This window comes from Cnephaeus nilssonii, assembly GCF_951640355.1.
Source record: "Cnephaeus nilssonii genome assembly, chromosome: 13".
NCBI lineage: Eukaryota > Metazoa > Chordata > Mammalia > Chiroptera > Vespertilionidae > Cnephaeus > Cnephaeus nilssonii.
Genome location: NC_137084.1, coordinates 70237979 through 70260156, shown reverse-complemented (window position 1 = coordinate 70260156; position 22178 = coordinate 70237979). Strand labels below are relative to the sequence as shown.

The 22178-nt window shown below is 41.3% G+C and overlaps 1 protein-coding gene across 1 annotated transcript in view; it reads left to right on the top strand.

The window, feature by feature from the left end:
- The window catches only part of DDX10 (DEAD-box helicase 10), a 250891-nt gene that overhangs the window by 142301 nt on the left and 86412 nt on the right, over positions 1-22178 (top strand). The gene's annotated exons all lie outside the window — the stretch shown is intronic.

The window sequence follows — 22178 nt, the reverse complement described above, 5'->3', positions numbered from 1 at the left end:
AGAACCTTCAAGGTTTTTGTTTTTATCATTGCTGTTCTCCTTGTTAGTTCTCTGAGACATATGTTATGTAAAAGAGTTGTCTTTTGAGGTCATGTAGAATATACTTAACTAGAGGCCCAGTGCACAAAATTCGTGCACGCGGGGGTGGGGAGGGAGTCCCTCAGCCTGGCCGGGACCCCTCGGGAGATGTCCGACTGCCAGTTGGACATTCCTCTCGCAATCTAGGACTGCTGGCTTCTAACCGCTGGCTTGCCTGCCTGCCTGATCTCCCCTAACCAATTGCCTGCCTGCCTGATCGCCCCTTATCACCTCTGCCTGCCTTCCTGATCTCCCCTAACCACTCGCTTGCTTGCCTGCTTGCCCCTAACCACTTGCCTGCCTGCCTCATTGCCCCTAACTGCTTGCCTGCCTGCCTGATCACTCCTAACCACCTCTGCCTTGGCCCCTACCACCACAGCTTTGTCCGGAATGATGTCCAGAAGGTCGTTCAGCTGTCCAGTCTAATTAGCATACTAGTATTATGCTTTTATTAGTATAGATATGTAATTTCATATTCTCATTCTTTTATATTTTTTAGGTATGTATATTTCAATATTAATTTCATCAGAATGTTGTGATTTTTAATATTCTTTTGTTTTATAAGGTAATTTCTAGGTAACAGACTGAGAAAGCAAATGCTCATATGTTGGAAATACGTTTGGTTATTGTTTGTGGGCTGTGTTTTCCTTTCTTAAACCTGTGAGGAGTCACATGAAATAATCACATTCCTTTGATATTTTCTTACTTGCACGTTCTATAGCTTCTTATTCTTTTGTAGAGAAGGTACTGCTAATGGTTCTCTTTCTAAGGCAATTACCAGCATCTCTTACTTGTGGAATTTTTTTTTTTTTTTTGCTTGTTTGTTATTATAGGCTTGAAATTTAAGTAGGTCAGAAAGATCAGATTCTCACAGTTAATTCAATAAACATTTATTGAGGGCAAGATATATTGTGTTAGTCCAAGTACATCAAAGAAATAAAAATCAAATCAAAGTAAAGAGCCATTCTGAAACAATGCATTACTTTTCTATTGCTGCATAACAAATTTCCACAAACACAGCAGCTCAACACATTTATTATTGCATGTTTTCTGTGGCTCAGGAGTCTGGCTGGGCACAGGGTAGGTAGTTGGTCCTCTGCTCAGGGTCTCACAAGATTGCTGCAAATGTAATCAATGTGTTGCCCAGTCTGCAGTCTCATGTAGGGACTTGAATGAAGAAAAATCCTCTTTCCAGCTCATTCAAGTTGTTGGCAGAATTTCTTTGGCAGCTGTGTGACTTAGGGCCCCTGTTTTTTGCTGGTTGTTGGCTGGGGACCACCCTTAGCTCCTAGAGGCTGCCCATAGTTCCTTGCCATGTGGGCTGTTTTATATGGTTGCTTACATCATTAAGCTGGCAAAAGGGGGAATGTAGCTCTAGTTCCGTGGTCGGCAGACTGTGGCTCGCGAGCCACATGCGGCTCTTTGGCCCCTTGAGTGTGGCTCTTCCACAGAATACCATGGCCTGGGCGAGTCTATTTTGAAGAAGTGGCGTTAGAAGAAGTTTACGTTTAAAAAATTTGGCTCTCAAAAGAAATTTCAATCGTTGTACTGTTGATATTTGGCTCTGCTGACTAATGAGTTTGCCGACCACTGCTCTAGTTCATTAGTAAGATGGAATCTATACTAATAAAAGCCTAAGTGCTTGTCATGCCCTAACGCCGTCACAATCCATCACCAGGGTGGGTGGGGCTTGATGCTGCATATGCGGCGTGGGGGAGGGTCCTGGTGGCTGCTCTGCGCAGCTTCCGCTGGGGGTCCTGTGGCCCTGCGTGCGCCGCAGAGGTGGGACCCCGGCTCTGGCCTACCTCTTTGGGGCAGTCCATTGAGGAGCCCTGGATGTGTGGGCAGGACCCACCTCTTTGGGGCTATCGAACCCAGGGCTCCCGCGTTGTGAGAGGGCACAGGCCAGGCTGGGGGGACACCCCCCCTCCAGTGCATGAATTTTGTGCATCCCGCCACTAGTCCTATATGATAAAGAAGTAATATGCTAATTAGACCAAACAGCAGAACGACTGTCTGATCATCCTTCCGGACGACCTTCCAGACGAAGCCGAGGCAGTCGGGACTGCGAGGGCCAAGCCCCTTGCATGAATTTCGTGCATTGGGCCTCTAGTCTTATATAATGTGACGCAATCATGGGAGTGATATCTCATTACCTTTTGCACATCTATTGGTTGCTCACTCTTATCTAGTTTTTCTGAATTTCATTTCTTGAAAACACATTTCCACTTGTGGGCCTTTGGTGCTTACTATTTACCTAGAAATCCTGTGCAGATGACTTTCTCTTCCTTATCATTTAGACCTCTGCTCAAGTTAACCTTCTTTAGGAAAGCCTTCTCTCCTATCTAAAATTTCTTCATTCCACCCAGTCACTCCATAGTCTGCCTTATTTGTTTATAGCACTTAAAGCTCCTTGACATACAGTATTCTGTGTTCATGTGTGTGTTTTCCTACTAGAATGCAAGCTGCACAGTATCCTCAGTGCCTAGGATAGGACTAGTATAGTAGATATCCAGTTAAGTGTTTGTTGAATAAATGACTGAACTTCTTTTATTAGTTTTAATTATATTTTATCACTTCTAATCCCATAAGGAATTTGAAGTAACTTTAAAAATACCTCCAAATGTAATAAAATGGAAAATATCAGGCATGCAAAATATAGATAAAATAGAAATGTCTGGTGGGACATTTAATATGCAGGTTATGCAAGGCTTTGGTTTTTAAATATGGATAAGGAATTTGGCTCTGAGATCTTACCTGTTAAAATGAAAAGAACACCTTTTCCATAAGGAGAAAACATTCCTCTCCAAAGAAGCACAGCTTTTTCTTGCAATTCAACAACTATCCTATAGGACATAAAATAATACATTTTATATGGCCATGGTTAATACCTATCCTTAAAGTAAACTGGGGAGGTGATACCAGGATAAAGTTTAGGGAGAGTGTCTCTCTGAAAACTGACTGATAAGGTACCCATCTATATTTCTTTCCCACTCTTTGCTGCCGCCCCCCCCCCCCCCCCCCCTTTATGCATGCATGCTTCTCTGAGTAAGGTAGAGTTCTTTTCTGACAGAGTAGTGAGATGTAGTCTACTCATTATTCTTAAACTAGAGGCCCGGTGCACAAAATTTGTGCACAGGTTGGGTCCCTAGGCCTGGCTGGCGATCAGGGCTGATTAGGTTCTCCGCCTCCCTGCCTCCCCACCTCCTCCTTCCCTCGCTGCCTGTGCGCCACCATTGTGCGGTTCCCCACCTCCCTGGCTGCCCCCCCTCCTCCTTCCCTTGCCTCCCGCGTCTGTCGCCACCCACCCCTGGTTCCCCATCCCAGCCCGGGGCCTGGCCCTAATCAGGTGATTGGGACCTGCCGGCCGGGGGGAGGATCCAACCACCACCAAGGTGAGTGGGCAGCAGGCCAATTGGGGCCTGCCAGCCGGGGGGAGGGCCAGGGGCAGGGACCCAGGAGGTTGGCTGCCAGCCCCGAGGAGGGAAAGGGGCCGTGTCTGCCACCACCTACCCCCAGTTCCCCATCCCAGCCTTGGGGCCTGCCAGTGTTGTGGGGGGGTTGGTGAGGGACCAGGAGGTTGGCTGGCAGGCTCCATCAGTGAACGGAGCCTGTGGGCTGAGGGCAGCTCCTGTGTTGAATGTCTACCCCCTGGTGGTCAGTATCTGTTATAGCAACCGGTTGTTCCGTCGTAACGGTCGCTTAGGCTTTTAAATATATAGACTAGTGGCCCGGTGCACGAAATTCGTGCACGGGGGGTGAGGGGGGGGGTCCCTCAGCCCAGCCTGCATCCTCTCCAATCTGGGACCCCTGTGGGATTGGGCCTAAACTGGCAGTCAGACTATCCCCTCACAATCTGGGACTGCTGGCTCCTAACCGCTTACCTGCCTGCCTGCTTGATCGCCCCTAACCACTCTGCCTGCTGGCCTGCTCACCCCCAACTGGTCTCTTCTGCCGGCCTGCTCATCCCCAACTGTCCCCCCCCGCCCCCCCCGCCAGCCTGCTCATCCCCAACTGTCCCTCCCCCGCTGGCCTGTTCACCCCTAACCACCTCTGCCTCAGCCCTGCCACCATGGCTTTGTCCGGAAGGACATCTGGAAGGTCTCATGGTCTAATTAGCATATTATCCTTTTATTAATATAGCTTATTCCAAAGCAAGTTGAAAATTAGCCAGATATGTCTTTAATTGAAGGAGGCTTCCTGTAGGTGCTCAAATAAATAGCTGACAACTATTATTTTATCAAGTTACTCTATGATAGTTTGTAGTCTTTTATGAGAAAGTTTTGACATCCAGCATCTTGGATTCAGATTCAATGAGGCATATTATTAGTGAGTTTCATAATATAGTAACCCCAGAAATCTTAATATACCTAATGGAGAATTAATTGCATTTTAATAGAGAAAATTCCCATCAGTTTGACCTGTTTACTTGATTAGATTGGAATTGAATGTTCACAACTAGTTTGAGATAAATATTTTATTAGTATTATCATTAAGTTTTCTATTGCATTCATTTATTAATAATTCAACCAATTCATTTAAATTATTATATGGCTTAAATAATTCAAGTTCTCTGAAACAGTCTAGATAAGATGTAAATAATGCTTGTCAGTGATAACATACTAACTTGAAAATGACCACATTGAGTTCCCAAGGTTCATTTCATGTTCCAATGTGTTCTTTTCTTGATGATGTTGAGGCATGAAAATTGGTCTTAATTTGCGTAGGCACAGCTCAGCTTCACAAATTATTATTGATTTGTTCAGGCACAATGTAGACGCTTACTCTAGGAATTAAAGGGTAAGACAAACTCTCTCTCCACAGGGAAGTTAGTGTCTAAGAGGGGTAAAATAGAAGTGGGAGAATTTCTTAAAACTAGAAGAAATACCACAAGAGATATCACTGAAATGGCTGAAGGTAGAAAGTGAGAAAAGGTCTCAAAAGATAGCCAGTGTAGAATTTTACTTAATCACCTTAATTTTGTCTTTTGGGGGAGAATTTCAAGCATATTGAAAGCTTCTGCATTTTCTAGTCTATGGATAGGACAGTAAGGAGAGTGATTAAACAACAACAAAAAAAAGTGCTATTTGGCTTACAGAGTTTGGAGCCTAGCAAAAATTTTATTTTAATTCTTTGGGAATTGCAGTATATAGTAGTTATTAATAAATTGTTATTCAGAGTATTACATTTTAGTGTCACAGACTTACTAATGAAATAGCGGGGTGGAGGAAAAATAAACAAATGAACAAGTATCTATCAACAGCTTCTGATGGCTGTCAAAATTTTTTTACTGTTTAAGTGCTAAGGAGGGCAGATAGAAATTGTATTTATCACTGCATGCTTAACCTGCAGTTTGCCAGGAATAATAATAATAATAAAAGACAAAGTAGTAGAGCACTGAAGGACAGAATACTTTTTTCTAGATGTTATGCTTGTGTGAGAGAAAATAAAATTAGAGGTAAGATTTAGTCATAGCCATATGGTCCTTCTTTGAATAAAGACTACTTTTAAAGTAATTCATTAAGCCTGGCTGGCTTGGCTCAGTGGTTGAACATTGACCTATGAACCAGGAGGTAACAGTTCAATTCCTGGTCAGGGCACATGCCTGGGTTGTGGGCTGGATCCCATTGAGGATGTGTATGCAGGAGGCAGCCAATCAATGATTCTCTCTCAACATTGATGTATCTATCACTCTCTCCCTTTCCCTTCTTCTCTGAAATCAATAAAAAAGTATTAAAAAAAAAGAATTCATTTAAAGCCCTGGCTGGGTAAGTCAGTTGGTTAGAGCATCATTCATATATGCCAAGGTTGCAGGTTTGATACTCAGTCAGGGCACATACAAGAATCAACCATCTCTCTCTCTCTCAAAAGTCAATAATTAAAAAATAATCCTTGAGGGTTTCTTTCCATTTTAAAAATATTTCCTGTTGACCAACTGTTGATTTCCATTCTATGGGGTCTCTTAGTGTTGCTACCAAAAATTATACTTCTCAGAGGAAAGTGTATTCTCTGAGATGTTTCTGACTATGACTAAAATACTCTTGTTATATGTAGTGTCAAGGAGATTGCAGATTAGGGTTTTTGGAGGACTATCCCTAACTTTGCTGGTATTGACTATGATCTTGAACTTCTCTTAACCTCTGCATATGCATGTGCATGCAGTACTATTCCTCTAGGACCTTTTTGGCCTTCTAAGTTCTGTACTTAATAATACCAATATTTTTAATCACCACTTATGGTTTTGCATACCATTATTTTATAAATGGTGTATTTTTAAGAATATCCAATTTTAAATGATTAAACATCATCTAAGTACACCTTGTTGTAATGTAGTACATGTAGGCTAGCCATTGACCTTTCATTTAGTCTTTTTGCTTAGCTAACTTTCTTTTTTATTTTAATTTAATAAATCTTTATTGTTCAGATTATTACAATTGTTCCTCTTTTTCCTCCCCATAGCTCCCCTCCACCCGGTTCCCCACCCTCTGCCCTTACCTCACCCCCACTGTCCTCATCCATAGGTGTACGATTTTTGTCCAGTCTCTTCCTGCACCCCGCACAGCCCTTTCCCCCTGAAAATTTTCAGTCCACTCCCTTTCTATACTCCTGATTCTATTATATTCACCAGTTTATTCTGTTCATCAGATTTTTTATTCTCTTGATTTTTAGATTCACTTGTTGATAGATATGTATTTGTTGTTCATAATTTTTATCTTTACCTTTTTCTTCTTCCTTTTCTTAAAGAATACCTTTCAGCATTTCATATGATACTGGTTTGGCGGTGATGAACTCCTTTAGCTTTTTCTTATCTGTGAAGCTCTTTATCTGACCTTCAATTCTGAATGACAGCTTTGCTGGGTAGAGTAATCTTGGTTGTAGGTTCTTGCTATTCATCACTTTGAATATTTCTTGCCACTCCCTTCTGGCCTGCATAGTTTCTGTGGAGAAATCAGCTGACAATCGTATGGGTGCTCCCTTGTAGGTAATTAACTGTTTTTCTCTTGCTGCTTTTAATATTCTCTCTTTGTCTTTTGCTCTTGGCATTTTAATTATGATGTGTCTTGGTGTGGTCCTCTTTGGATTCCTTTTGTTTGGGGTTCTGTGTGTTTCCTGGACTTGTAAGTCTATTTCTTTCACCAGGTGGGGGAAATTTTCTGTCATTATTTCTTCAAATAGGTTTTCAGTATCTTGCTCTCTCTCTTCTTCTGGCACCACCATAATTCAGATGTTGGTATGCTTGAAGTTGTCCCAGAGGCTTCTTACACTATCTTCATATTTTTGGATTCTTTTTTCTTTTCTGGTTGGGTGTTTTTTGCTTCTTTGTATTTCAAATCTTTGACTTGATTCTTGTGTTCCTCTAGTCTGCTGTTGGGTCTCTGTATAATATTTTTAATTTCAGTCAGTGTATGCTTAATTTCTAGTTCATCCTTTTTCATATCCTCGAGGGTCTCGCTAAATTTATCGGCCTTTTCTAGAAATTTCTTGAAAAACCTTATAACCGTGGTTTTGAACTCTCTATCAGTCATTTGTTTTTCTCCATTTCTTTCGTTTGTGATCTGTTTCTTTGTCTCCGCATTTTTGCTGCTTCCCTGAGTTGGTAGGGTAGCTTTGTGTGCTAGGTGTCCTATATGGCCCAGTGGCTCGGCCTCCCCAGTCACCTGAGGTGGACACTCTTGGTGCACCCCTTTGTGGGCTGTGTGTACAGCCTTGTTGTAGTTAAGTCTTGATTGTTGTTGGTATCACTGGGAGGAATTGACCTCCAGGCCAATTGGCTGTGAGGATCAGCTGTGTCTACGCTAGGAGAACTTCTGTGCTGGAGACAGCCTTATGAGACAAGACTTCCAAAATTGCAAAAGCCTCTGTGCTCAGCTTGGATGGGGCAGAGTCTCAGGGCTTAGCAGACAGTCTCGGCTTCCCGTCAGCCCTGCCCTGTGAGGCCCCTGGGTCTCAGTGTCCCTCGGTAATCGCTGCAAGCACCTCTAAGAGTAGCCGCCCTTGAGTTTCACCCACTGCCAGATAGTCCAGTTTCTTTCCTAATGAATCTGGATTCCCAGATTCTCGCCCGGAACTGGAGTTCAGCGCAGTGGGGAGCTTCCGTTTCCCACCCGCTAGAGAAAGCCAGCGGCGCACTCAGCAGTCTAGTCCTCTCTTCGCACACTCGTGTGCACGCCTCCAGACTTCTGCCTTTCGTGGCTCCCCTGAGTTTCTGCCTGACAGTCCAGATTCCCCCCGTATAAGCCTGGGTCCCCAGGGTCTTGCCCGGAACTGGGATTTAGTGCAGTCGTAACTGGGGTTCATTACAGTCAGAACTGGGGTTCAGCGCAGTCGGGAGCTTTTGTCTCCTTCCCGCTAGAGAAAGCCAGCCAGGCACTCAGCCACCTGCGCGCGTTTCTCCGTACCTCAGCTTTTTGCAGCTCCTCTTATTCTCCGTGTGTTTTCCTCTTTCCTTTTAGTTGTAGAATTTCCACTTAGCCAGCTTTCCTGTGGTTCTGGATGATGTTCATTTTGTCTTTTAGTTGTAGTTTTGAAATTGTTGTGCATAGCAGCAGTTTAGGTGTTTACCTATCGCTAACTTTCTTATATAGTAGAAGATAGTTTTGGAAACTTGGTTGTATATGTACTTTTGAACATGGAGTGGACTAGACATGGTAGTGAGGCTTGTTATTTTTCTTTCAGTTATGGTAAATCCCATACATATCTTCTGATGTAGTAAAGTCAGCAAATTTAGAAAAATGTCAAACATTGGATCCATGGATAACTAGTAGCAATGATTACCTTGTCTTGGGGGTCTGGGAGGTTGGTGTAAGTATATCCCAAATGTCTTTAAATACAATGTCAAAAATGGTTTAACTAACCAGTTACCAAATCTGATTTGAGTTTCCTGTATATCTTAGTTCTATGATTGTAGTTCTTTGTGAAGTCTTTAAATTATATAAAGATTCTATTTTTGTAAACTTCGAGTACAGATCCATGTCCATGTGTGTGTTTGCATATAATTTTTAAATTGGTGTACTGAATAACTGATATTATGTTACATTTGCTTATTACATAATCATGATGAATGAATTTTTAGAAATTCTGCTTTAGATCACAGTAACCAGACTGCCAGATAATTTGGTATTCTTTTAGGTCCTGGAACCAGCTATAGAATTCTCAGTTAAACCTTATCCTATCTAATAAAAGAGTAATATGCAAATTGACTGTCAGTCCAATACACAAGATGGCTGCCCCCATGTGGTCAAAGATTGCTGCCCCCATGTGGAAACAAGATGGCTGTCACAAGGGAAGGGGAGGGCAGCAGGGGAGGGCAGTTGGGAGGGACCAGGCCTACAAAGGAGGGCAGTTGTGAGCAATCAGGCCAGCAGGGGAGGGCAGTTAGGGGTGACCAGGTCGGCAGAGGAGGGAAGTTGGGGGCGACCGGGCCTGCAGGGAAGGGCAGTTGGGGGCAATCGGGCTGGCAGGGGAGCAGTTAGGCATCAATCATGCTGGCAGGGGAGCAGTTAGGCATCAATCATGCTGGCAGGGGAGTGGTTAGGGGGTGATCAGGCTGGCAGGCAGAAGCAGTTAGGGACAATCAGGAAGGCAGGCAGGTGAGCAGTTGGGAGCCAGCAGTCCTGGATTGTTAGAGGAATGGCCAACTGCCCGTTTAGGCCCGATCCTACCGGTACATATCCAGTTTAGGATTGGGCCTAAACGGGCAGTCGGACATCCCTCAAGGGGTCCCAGATTGGAGAGGGTGCAGGCTGGGCTGAGGGACACACACACCCCCATGCACGAATTTCGTGCACCGGGCCTCTAGTCTCTATAATAAAAACCCAGTGCTTGTGACGCCGTAATGAACAAAAACTGGTTACCAGGAGGCTGTGTGCGCGGCGAGGCATGCGCTGGTGGGCGGGGCCATGCGATTTTGTGTGTTGGGCTTCTAGTAATCACATATTATTGACTGTTATTTTGATGCTGTATAATTTTGGTCAAACTGATTCTGATTAAATAACAATTGGTTATTGCTGAGTCTCTGGTATAACTCTAAAGGAGGTAAGGGTGTATAGATAGATCAGATGCTCCACCAAGAGGAGCATACCTTAGTGCAGCGATGAGGAACCTGTTTTCTGCCAAGGGCCATTTGGTTATTTATAACATCATTCGCTTACTATAATTCACTTAATCTAAATTTATGTTCTATGATAAAAGCTCCTAGATTTATTGAATTTCGAGTCCTGCTTGCAGATGCTTTGGCAGGGCAGACCAAATGATTTTGCGGGCCTTATACAGCCATGGGCTGGACGTTCCCTCCCCTGCCTTAGTGTCATATTGCTTATTGTAATTTCAGAAAGCCTGCCCTGGTCTTTTAACTTGTTAATTACCATCATCCTAACTTACTTATGTGTAGTCTTTCTCACTCCCGTTAATTCAATGGCCATGTAATTCAATTAGCTTTCCTTTTTATACAGTACTGTTTTTTAAAATATATAGTTTATTATATTTCTAAGTTCTAGAAGAATTCTAAAAGTTGTAAGAGACAACAGAAATTGATACAGCCAATTTGGACAAAAGTTAGAAATAAATCCATACTGTAATTTTTTGAAGTCTAAATAGAGAAGCAAAGAAGTACATATCAAGCTCCATTTCTTTAAATTGCTTCCAGCTGCCTGCTTCTTAATATAGAAATATTTATTTAAAGTGGCACTTTAAAAATTAGATTCCTAAGGCAAAATATGACTGGCTCCATAATTTTGTTAACAGGAAATATCTGGCTTTTAAAAATTTTTTTGGAGGGCCATGGTGTAAAGGAAATAATACATATTTTCTGGCTAGTAAAACAGAACAGTTAACAGCCTAGACAATTTCAGTGAACCAAAGGAAATTTCCTAAAGTAGTAAATGAGGAATATGAAATTATCCTTTCTGTGTTCTGGTAGTGTAAGTGCTCAAAAGGTAGCAGGAACTATCCTATATAATAAAAGGGTAATATGCAAATTGACCCTAACAGCGGAATGACTAGAAATGACCAGTCCCTATGATGCGCACTGACCACCAGGGGGCAGACGCTCAATGAAGGAGCTGCCCCCTGGTGGCCAGTGTGCTCCCATAGGGGGAGCTCTACTCAGCCACAAGCTTGGCTGACAGCTGCAAGCTCAGCGGCGGTGGCGGGAGCCTCTCCTGCCTCATCCGCAGTGCTAAGGATGTCCGACTTTGGGTTAGGTCCGCTCCCTGGGGGACATCCCCCAAGGGCTCCTGGGCTACTAGAGGGATGTCTGACTGCCAGCTTAGGCCTGTTCCCCTGGGGAGCCGGCCTAAGCCAACAGGTGGAAATCCCCCGAGGGGTCCCAGACTGCTAGAGGGTGCAGGCCGGGCTGAGGACCCCCCCCCCCACAAGTGTACGAATTTTCGTGCACCGGGCCTCTAGTTGAAGATAATAAAAGACAAATACAATGATGGATTTGGCTGGCCATGAAGTTGGGAATGAGGCTAAAAGAAAGGAAATAAGCAAAGTAAAATACATAGCTTATATGTATTTGGTGGAGAAAAGAAACTTAAATCTTATCTGGACTAATTGGGAGCCAGGAAAGATTTAAAGAGTTAGTAGACTAAAATACTATAAAGAGGCTTTCTAAAACCAAGGAAAATTTTGTGTTAATTGTGACAAGAAATTGAGGAAAAGAAGACAAATATGTTGGCAAAAACAACAACACTGGTGTTTGAATGAGAATTTGGTTGGGGGACTCATCTGAAAAATGAGAGAAGGGATAGAGGGAAACAGAATCTGTATTGGAAATCTGAAAGTTATTTTTCTGAAAGCTTTTAGTAGTTAAGGTGGAGGTACACACTCTCAGGAAGAGTTTATTCGGTTAAAAAACAGCTTCTGGAAAGTATTCCAAGGTAAGCCTGTGGATTCAGACAGTAGGAATCCTGAAGGAGGAATCTAGCAATAAAAAAAACATTGCGTAGGATGGTAGTGCCTTATGATTCTCCATTACCAGAAGGAAGAAAGTCCAGACAGACCTGAGATCACTACATATCTATGTAGTTTTTGGTCTGTGGGGAAAAAAAGAAATAAGCAATACTCAATTGTCTGTTTTCCTATTAATGTTGACTCATCAAGGTGATTTTAAAAAGAATCATGAATATTTCATAATAAATATTTTGTCATTGTTATTTAATATAGTATTCATTGACAAATTTAATCATTTTATATGTTGGAGTTGCAGCTTTGTTGAGGAATAATTGAAAAATATAATTGTATATATTTAAAGTGTACAATGTAATGTTTTTGTGTACATATACAGTGCGAAATGATTGCTATACTAAGATCAAGATAATTAACACATCTGTTACCTCACAGTTAACTCCTTTTTGTGGTGATAAGAATGATTAATTCTACTCTCAGCAACTTTCATAATACAGTATTATTAACGATACTATACTGTACATACATTAGAACTTCAGAACTTACTCATGACTAATAGTTTGTACCCTTCTTCCAAGCCCCTGGCAACACCATTCTATTTCTATGAAAGGGGCCTTTCCCCCCCCCCCCCCTTTAAAGATTCCACATATAAATGATGGTATACAGTCTTTGTCTTTTCTGCCTGACTTATGTCACATAGCATAATGCCTTCCAGGTTCATCCATGTTGTGGCAAATGTCAGGATTTCCTTTTTCTCATTGCTGAGTAATATTCCATTGTGTACATATACCACATTTTCCTGATCCATTCATCCTTTGACACTTAGGTTGTTTCCCTATCTTGGCTATTTTAAATAGTGCTGCAGTGAGCATGGGAGTGAAGATATCTCTCTCAGATACTAATTTTGTTTCCTTCAAATGTATACCAGGAGTAGGATCACTAGGTCTATGGTAGCTTCTATTCTTACTTCATTTTTTAAATTGATTTTAGAGAGAGAAGAAAGGAGAGGGACAGAGAGACACGTAGATATTTGTGAGAGAAACATCAATATTAGCGGCCTCCTGCACACTGCCTACTGGGGATTGAGCATGTGCCCTGGGCATGTACCCTCACCAGGAATACAACCAGCAACCTTTCTGTGTACAGAACAATGCCCAACCAACTGAACCACAGTGGCCAGAACATGGTAGCTTCTTTTTTTAAAGTTTTGGTTTTTTTAAATTAATTTCAGAGAGGAAGGGAGAGGGAGAGAGAGATAGAAACATCAATGATTAGAGAGAATCATCAATTTGCTGCTGCCTGCAAGCCCCCTACTGGGTAATGAGCCCGCAACCCAGGCATGTGCCCTTGACCAGAATCGAACCTGGGACCTTTCAGTCCACAGGCCGACGCTCTTGTCCACTGAGCCAAACCAGCTAAGGCAGTAGCTTCTATTTTTAATTTTTTGAGGAACCTCATACTGTTTTTCACTGTGGCTAAACCAATTTACATTCCCACCAACAGTGTACATGAGTTCTTTTTCCTCCACAACCTTGCCAACATTTACCTCTTGTCTTTTTGATGATAGCTATCCTAACAGGTGTGAAGTGATATCTCACTGTGGTTTTTATTTCATTTCCTGGATGATTAAAACTCTTAAAAAAAAAACAAAACATAGGGCAAAAGCTACTTGATTTTGGTCTTGGCAATGATCTTTTGGCTATGACACCAAAAGCACAGGCAACAAGAGCTGAAATAAACAATGTGACTACATTAGAGTAAAAAACAAACTAAAAAGGCAACCTATGAAATGGGAGAAAATATTTTCCAATGATATATCTTATAAGGGATTAATATCTGAGATATATCAGGTGCTCATATAACTCAAAAGCAAAGAGACAATTAATCTGGTTTTAAAAATGGGCAACAAAACTGAATAGACATTTTTCCAAAAAGACATACAAATGGCTATTATGTACATGAAAGTTGCTCAATATTACTACTCATTATTTCTCAAGCAAAGATTTTGTAGATGGCTTTAAAGTAAAATGTCAACTAGTTCATCCTTAATTTAAACTGTAAAATTAGAATGACAGAAGAAATATGCTTATATAGCAGGTGGCTTTGCTTTTTTTTTCTTAAAAGAAATTCCACCATGGGTAAGGTTTGGTTACTTAGGCAATGGAAATATCTAAAGTTAAGTACTTTTAGACTTTTAGGCAACAGTGTTTATAAATGCTAGGAAATGCCCTTATCTTTAACGCAGAGATGGGGAACGTCTGGCCAGCGGGCCCTATAAGGCCCACAAAATCATTTGGTCTGGCCTTGCCAAGGCATTAGGGGTGAGTTATGTAAATGTTTGACCAAATAAAGCAGGCTAATTTTTAAGTTGATAGTTTTGTATGGCCCATGAATAATGTTATAAATATCCAAATGGCCCTTAGCGGGGGGGGGGGGGGGGGGGGGGGGGGGGGGAAGGTTCCCCACCCCTGCTTAACATAAGGGTTTAAGCTATAATAGGTAATTCCTGAAGTCTCCACCAGAGTTGATAGTTCTTTATTTTGTGGGTTTCCTTCAGTTTTGGATACAGTTGGTATTAGAAACTTTTAATTATTCAGTGATACATATGGGAGCTACTTTAAGGAAGCATAAAAATCTGATTTCTTTAGAGTATCTTTTCCTTTAATTCTAAATATCTTTTACTTAAGCTTCCTTTTATTTCTTTTTCCTTTGCAATACGATACTCCCTCCTGCCCCTGGATATCTAGTAGTAATACTTAAATATTAAGTTGGTTTTTTAATTATACTTTGAATCTTGTAGCCAATGTTAACTATATCATGATCCTTCTGATCGGAGCCATTATTGTTTTTTGCAATGGTGATGGTTCCTTATCTTTCAAGTTTTATCAGTTTTGTATTTTTTGATATTTTCCTTTTAGCATTTTATTTTGAAGTCTAGCATACATGTTGTGGAAGAAGTGCAAATAGAAATGGAAATTGATGTTTTACATCTTGTCAGAAAATCTTTCATAATACTTTCTGGCTGCTGCAAATTTCATTTTTATAGTGATAACATAAAGTCTTATAGTCAAAACAGAACTCTTTCCTAACAGTGGAATACCTTATATTTTTTGTGATTTAATGAATAGAAATTTAAAATTATTAATGAGCACTTGCTTTTTTTTTTTTTTAATGAGCACTTTCTTCTTTGTCCAAGAGCCAGTGTTGAAACTTTTAAGTAAAATCTGCATGTTAAGGAGTTAAATTCATTTTTAAAAAGTCTTTTAGCCCAGCCAGTGTGGCTCAGTGATTGAGCATTGATTGATCCATGAACCAGAAGGTCAGGGCATATGCCTGGGTTGTTGGCTTGATCCCTAGTTAGGGGCGTGCAAGAGGCAGCTGATCAAGGATTCTCTCTCATCATTGTTGTTTCTATTTCTCTCTCCCTCTCCCTTTCTCTCTCTGAAATTAATAAAAACGTATTTTTAAAAAAGAATTTTAGTTAGAAAAGTATATTAAGGTATGCCACAAAACCAGAAAATTCCATTACTTAAAAAATGTATTACATAATTAAAAATATATGCTTGCCAAAAAAACTCCAACAATTTTATTTCATATGGCAAAGTTTAAACATAAATGATGAAGTGGGAGAAAGTATTAATGCATCTTTAACAAATGAAGAGATCCCAAAAATTAATAAATAAATGCTAGGAAGCATTATAAATACTGGCAAACAATATATACAGTGTACAAGAAGAAGTGCCTTTGTACAAATGCAAGTTAAGACTTCCCTGAGATGATATTTCTTCACCTAGTTGACTTGCAAATACAAAGCCTAATAACATACTTTATTTAATTAGATGTGGAGAATCAGTTCCTTTCAAATTTTTTGGCGAATTTATAAATTTGTATAACTTCTCTGGACGCTTATTTTGAAATTTAAATGTACATACTTTGAGGACTTTAGTTTTAGAAATTTACACTAGATATATAAATGCACACATATATGAAGGTTTATATATACAAGACTTTTTTGTTTTGTTTTGTTAATTCTCACCTAAGGATATTTTTACATTGATTTTTTTTTTTTTAAGAGAGAGTGGAAGGGTGGGGGAGAGACAGAGAGAGAAACATCGATGTGAGAGAGACACATTGATTGATTATTCCTGCACTCGCCCTGATTAGGGCTTGGGATTGAGCCTGCAACTGAGGCATGCCCTTGACTGGAATCGAACCTGGGACCCTTTGGTTCGAAGGCCGACACTCTATCCAATGAGCAAACCAGACAGGACTACAGGGCTTCTTTATGAGTTCTTGGTGTCCTTCATATATACTTGCATTGGGTAGAATATCTCTGGAAGGATGCAGAAAAAGCTAGTAACAGTGTTTGCTTCTCAGGAAGTAAACTGAGGTGGCTTAAGAGGACACAAATGACAGGTTTTGTTTTTTTTAATGTCCTTTATAAAATAAACTAGAGGCCCGGTGCATGAAATTCAGGCATGAGGGGGCGGTAAAGGAGGTCCCTCAGCCCAGCCTGCACCCTCTCGCAATCTGGGACGCCTTGGGGGATGTCCGACTGCCGGTTTAGGCCTGATCCCTCAGGGATCCCTGCAGGATTGGTACTAAACTGGCAGTCGGACATCCCTCTAACAATCGGGGACTGCTGGCTTCTAACCACTGGCCTGCCTGCCTCATCAACCCTAACCACTCACCTGACTGCTTAATTGCCCCTAACCACTCTGCCTGCCTGCCTGATCACCCCTAACTGCTCGCCTGCCTGCCTGATTGTCCCTAACCACCTCTGCCTCAGCCCCCGCTGCCTCGGCTTCATTGGGAATGATATCCGGAAGGTCGTTCGGCTGTCTGGTCTAATTAGCATTTATGCTTTTATTATTATAGATGAGTGTGTATTACCTGCTAAAATTAACATGCAAAAGAATGACATTGAGCTAAGACTCTGTTGTGAGCCACATGTGAAATGTGCCATCTGTATACATACAGAAGATATTTTACATCATTGATGGCCAGCAGTGCAGCTGTGTTGAGTTGTTTGCTGCTCAGTTCAAACATCTGTCCCTCCAAAGGAAGTGTTCCTGACTTCCTCTCCTTACCGTAACTTAGCTAGGGCAAGCATCTGTTACATGGATTTAGTCATCCTTTGCATTTGTTTCTGAGCACTACTACATTTGTGATTAAATATATTTTCCACTTGTTTAATGTGTCTCTCCCCCCTCTCCCCACTACCCCCAATGATAGAGTTAGGCTCAATGAGGTTTGGGAGTCCACCGGCCTTTTCACTGCGGGGACCCCAGGATGTACCATGATGTGTCTTGTATATTGATGGCATATTTGAGTGAAGAATAATTCTAGATTATCTATCAGAACAAAGCCATGCCTATCAGGAAAAATAGAACAGAATCTTTTCACACATGTTGCCATTTTTGGTCCTTCTTTCAGTGGCTTCCCTTAAACAAGCAAAATTTGACCTGTTTTTCTTTGGGAGCAGGGGTGGGACATAGGAGAGGGGGTCACAGATCCCATTTAGAAACCATGATAAATCATAAAAAATGCAAAGATACAAATACTCCCAAATTTTGTTACATAATTTCAGTGGTTTCATGGATTTCCCTTAAGCTCTTCCAGTAGACCTGCATCACTCCAAGCTTCCACTCTGCAGGATTGTTTTTCTGACTGACCCGTACCTATTCTGTTTTAACAGTTTTTGGTATCTTTGCTTTGTGACTTTTTCTCTTGTTCTTGAGATTGGGCTTTTATAATTTATTACAAATAATTTTAAACATGCAGAAAAGTTGAAAAAAATGTGTACTTTTGGTCACTAGAATACCCACTACTCATCCTCCTATATAATAAAGAGGTAATATGCAAATTGACTATCACACCCTCACAAGATGGCTGCCTACGACCAAGTTGGGGGGGTTAGTGAGGGACAACCAAAATGACTGAACAGCAGGCTGCGTGGGGCGACAAGGGCAGCAGGGGGATTAGTGAGGGACGACCAAACGACTGAACAAGCAGGCTGAGTGGGGCGACCAGGCCGGCAGAGGGGTTAGTGAGGGACCAAATGACTGAACAAGCAGGCTGCGTGGTGTGACTAGGCCGGCAGGGGGGCCATGAGGGGCGACCAGGCTGGCGGGGGGGGGGGGGGAGCAGTTGATCACCAGGCCAGCAGAGGGGGGCAGTTAGGAGCGACCAGGCTGGCAGGGGGGGGGGGCAGTTAGGGGAGATCAGGCCAGCATGCAGAGGCAGTGAGGGGCGATCAGGCTGGAGGGGGGTCAGTTAGGGGCGACCAGGCTGGCAGGCAGGTGAGCGATTAGGAGCCAGAGGTCCAGGATTGTGAGAGGGATGTCCAACTGCTGGTTTAGGCCTGATGATCGGGCCTAAACCAGCAGTCGAACATCCCCCGAGCGGTCCCTGATTGGAGAGGGTGCAGGCTGGACTGATGTGACCCCCCCCCCCCCCCCCCCCGCATGAATTTCATGCATCAGGCTGGCCTGTAGTATTTTATAATTAACCTTTTACTATTTTACCTTTAACATGCAATTCTCCATCTATTCATCCCTCACCCTTTTTTATTTAATGCATTTCAGAGTAAGTTGCCAGTATCAGTACATTTTCTCCCATATAATTCAGCTTGCGTAGCTCTAACTAAAGTTGTTTTTGCTTACAGAATTCTGTTGAGGTTGAAATTTACAAACAATGAAATGCATTAATCTTTTTTTTTTTTAATTTCTTTATTGATTAAGGTATCACATATTTGTCCTCGTCCCCCCATTCCCATCCCACACCCCTCCCCACACATGCCCCCACCCCCCTGTTGTCCTTAATGAAATGCATTAATCTTAAGTGTAACATTTGATGAGTCCTGATAAATGTAGAGATCCGTGTAACTCAAACTCCTATCAACATATAGAGCATTACTGTCTGCCTCAGACAGAAAGTCTGGTCCTGATGATCCCATTATTTTTGTTTTTCAGTGATTATAACTTCCTCCTGTTTAATTGTCATTTTTACATCATAATGAGACTCTTAGTTTGCGCTGTTTGATTGGCATTCTCTCTATCATTAATTGAAGTCTAATGACAGCCAGCAGATATTCTATGGTTAGGATGAACCTAACCATAAAATCAAGAAAATCCAGTAGGAGTCAGTAACATTGTCTTCACCCCTGGTGGTCAAGTTGGTGGTGTTCTTTGATAAGTGTTTGTGGGGAGGAAGTTGTAGGAGTAATGATTGGGAGTAAGTGGGGGGAGGGGGGGTATTAATGCTCTGTTTTATAAAATGTCCTATTGGTAGCAACTTATTTCAGTTGACAAGCTTCCTGCCACCCTATTCCCTTTTTTAAAATTTATTTAATTTTTTTAAATTTTATTTTATTGTTTAAAGTATTACAATAGTAATACATATATATCTCCTTCCCCCCCCCCCCCATTGACCTTCCCCCAGTCTCCCCTACCCCCTGTCGCATGCCCTCATCCCCCCCCCCCCCCCCGCAGTGTCTTGTGTCCATTGGTTGTGCTTATATGCATGCATATAAGTCCTTCGGTTGATCTCTTCCCCCCGCCCCCTCCCCAACACTCCCCAGCATTCCCGCTGTAATTTGACAGTCTGTTCGATGCTTTACTGCCTCTGTATCTATCTTTTGTTCATCAGGTTATAATGTTCTTTATTTTCCATAAATGAGTGAGGTCATGTGGTATTTTTCTTTCATTGCCTAGCTTATTTCACTTAGCATAATGCTCTCCGGTTCCATCCATGATGCTGCAAATGGTAAGAATTCCTTCTTTTTTATAGCAGCGTAGTATTCCATTGTGTAGATGTACCATAGTTTTCTAATCCACTCATCTGCTGATGGGCATTTAGGCTGTTTCCAAACCTTAGCTATGGTGAATTGGTGCTGCTATGAACATAGGGGTGCATATATCCTTTCTGATTGGTGTTTCTAGTTCCTTGGGATATATTCCTAGAAGTGGGATTACTGGGTCAAATGGGAGTTCCATTTTTAGTTTTTTGAGGAAACTCCATACTGTTCTCCACAATGGCTGCATCAGTCTGCATTCCCACCAGCAGTGAAGGAGGGTTCCTTTTTCTCCGCATCCTCATCAGCACTTGTCATTTGTTGATTTGTTGATGATCGCCATTCTGACAGGTGTGAGATGGTACCTATTCCCTTTTTAATTTAGGAGTTTTACCACCACAGTTCACTCATACTCTCAGAAGTCAGATAAGGAAATGAGGGTCACACTATTTCCTGAGGGAGAGTAATAGTAACGTATCTTAGAGCACGGTATGGGGAGGGGGTTGTGAAGGAGGGGCACACCAATTTAGGGCCTTATTTCATCAGATGTTAACATTCATGCAGTCATGGACACCCTGGGGGGTGGAAGAGATGGGGTATCCCATGGTGAGAAGAAATCTAAAAACCAACTTAATCTCTGTAGAAGTCCTGTCAGATGTAGGCATAGCGATTGTAGCATATTGATGTCTCTGTCTGATGTAATAAAAATTAGTTACTTCAGAGGAGATTCATCTTTTCATAAACATTTTATGGATTTGAAATTCTAGCAGATTCTTAAGTGCTCTGATACTATAGTTTGCATGTAGTAAGAACAAGAAATATAAAAGTAGTGTTAGTAATACCTACATAATGGAACCATTAGTGCCACATTTTTTTGGTACTTAAGTCATAATGTTATTGCAGATGTGCTAGCTGATTTTCATAATAGCTATTATCATTATCTAGAAATATAATTTATTAACAACTTGTTAGAAGCCTATTTTAGTAAATTTGTTGCTTTTTATTTTATGGTGTTATGTTTTTAAACATTTTTGTATTCATCAGCAATAATATTCTTATTAAATGAATTGTTTTTTGTGTGCATATTTATTTCCATAAAGTAACAGTTATAGTTGATGTACATCTTGAAGCTTCTGATAATTCTTGTGTCCTAGATCAATCAGTCCTGTTTTCTAACTAGTCCTGTGGTACAGAATTAAAAAACAACCCAATCAATTAGGAAGCTCAAAGTCTGGGATTTTGCAAATTAAGCGTTTATACAGTTGGTACAATTTCTTTAGGTGGCATGAAATCAATATATAATAGTGGTATTTGAGGTTTATCTAACACATATTTTATATGTTTACATTTATTATTAAACTCTCCCAACACCCTATGTGATCGGTACTATTATTATACTCAGTTTACCTAAAGCCGAGAGGTTAAGTAACTTGCTCCTAAGTAGTAAAGCTTGAATTCAAATCTATTTTCTAAACTACACCATTTTCCTAACTTCTACTCATTCTGACTACTTGTCTAATGGAGGCTTCCTTAGATTAGTTTACTAAGTATCACCACTGGTATTACTGGCTTTAATTTAAGGAAAATAATCCAAATTCTTCTCAAAGAAATTATTTCTTGTCACTCATTAAAATAGGCTATGGTATGATCTGTAACTTCCTATCTTAGATAGTTCACTCAGCATTCACTTGCATAGGTAAGCTGTGGCTTTGTACATTTAATATCTTGCTCTAGTGGTTTTAGGATATTAGCTAGGTGCTGATCAGTGTATCCCTGTTAAAGTCCTCATAGTCCTTCTCACCTTTGGTGGCAGCTTAGTTTTCATAGGGTGTTTTCCCATGTTCATCTAGGAAAGTATTGTAATGGCAGGAAGAATGTTGAGTGGCCATGTATTGCAGTCATCTTGCTTTCTAACTAAACATTTCTCTAGCCTAAAAGTTTAAGTTTGCACTTGAAAATTAGATGTATTTTTAAAATGTGTTCTGTTTTTTTAGCTGGAAGATAGCTTTATTTATCTTACATGCCCATTTATCACATTATTATGTAGTTCTATTACCAGGATAGCATAGTTTTAGTAATAGAATAAATTTTAGAAGTTATGTCTAATTTCCATCTTATTTACACTTAAACCCCTTTAGCATGGGGGGGGGGGTCATTCTATATAATAAAAGCCTAATATGCTAAGTGTCCGGTTGTCAGGTCGGCCATTCAACCAATCAAAGTGTAATATGCTAAGGCCACTCAACTGCTCACTATGACGTGCACTGACCACCGGGGGCAGATGGTAAACGCAGGAGCTGCCCCCTGGTGGTCAGTGCGCTCCCACAGGGAGCCGGGCTCAGTGGCAGAGCTAAGGATGATAACTGTCAGCTTAGGCCCACTCCCCGGCTAAGCCATC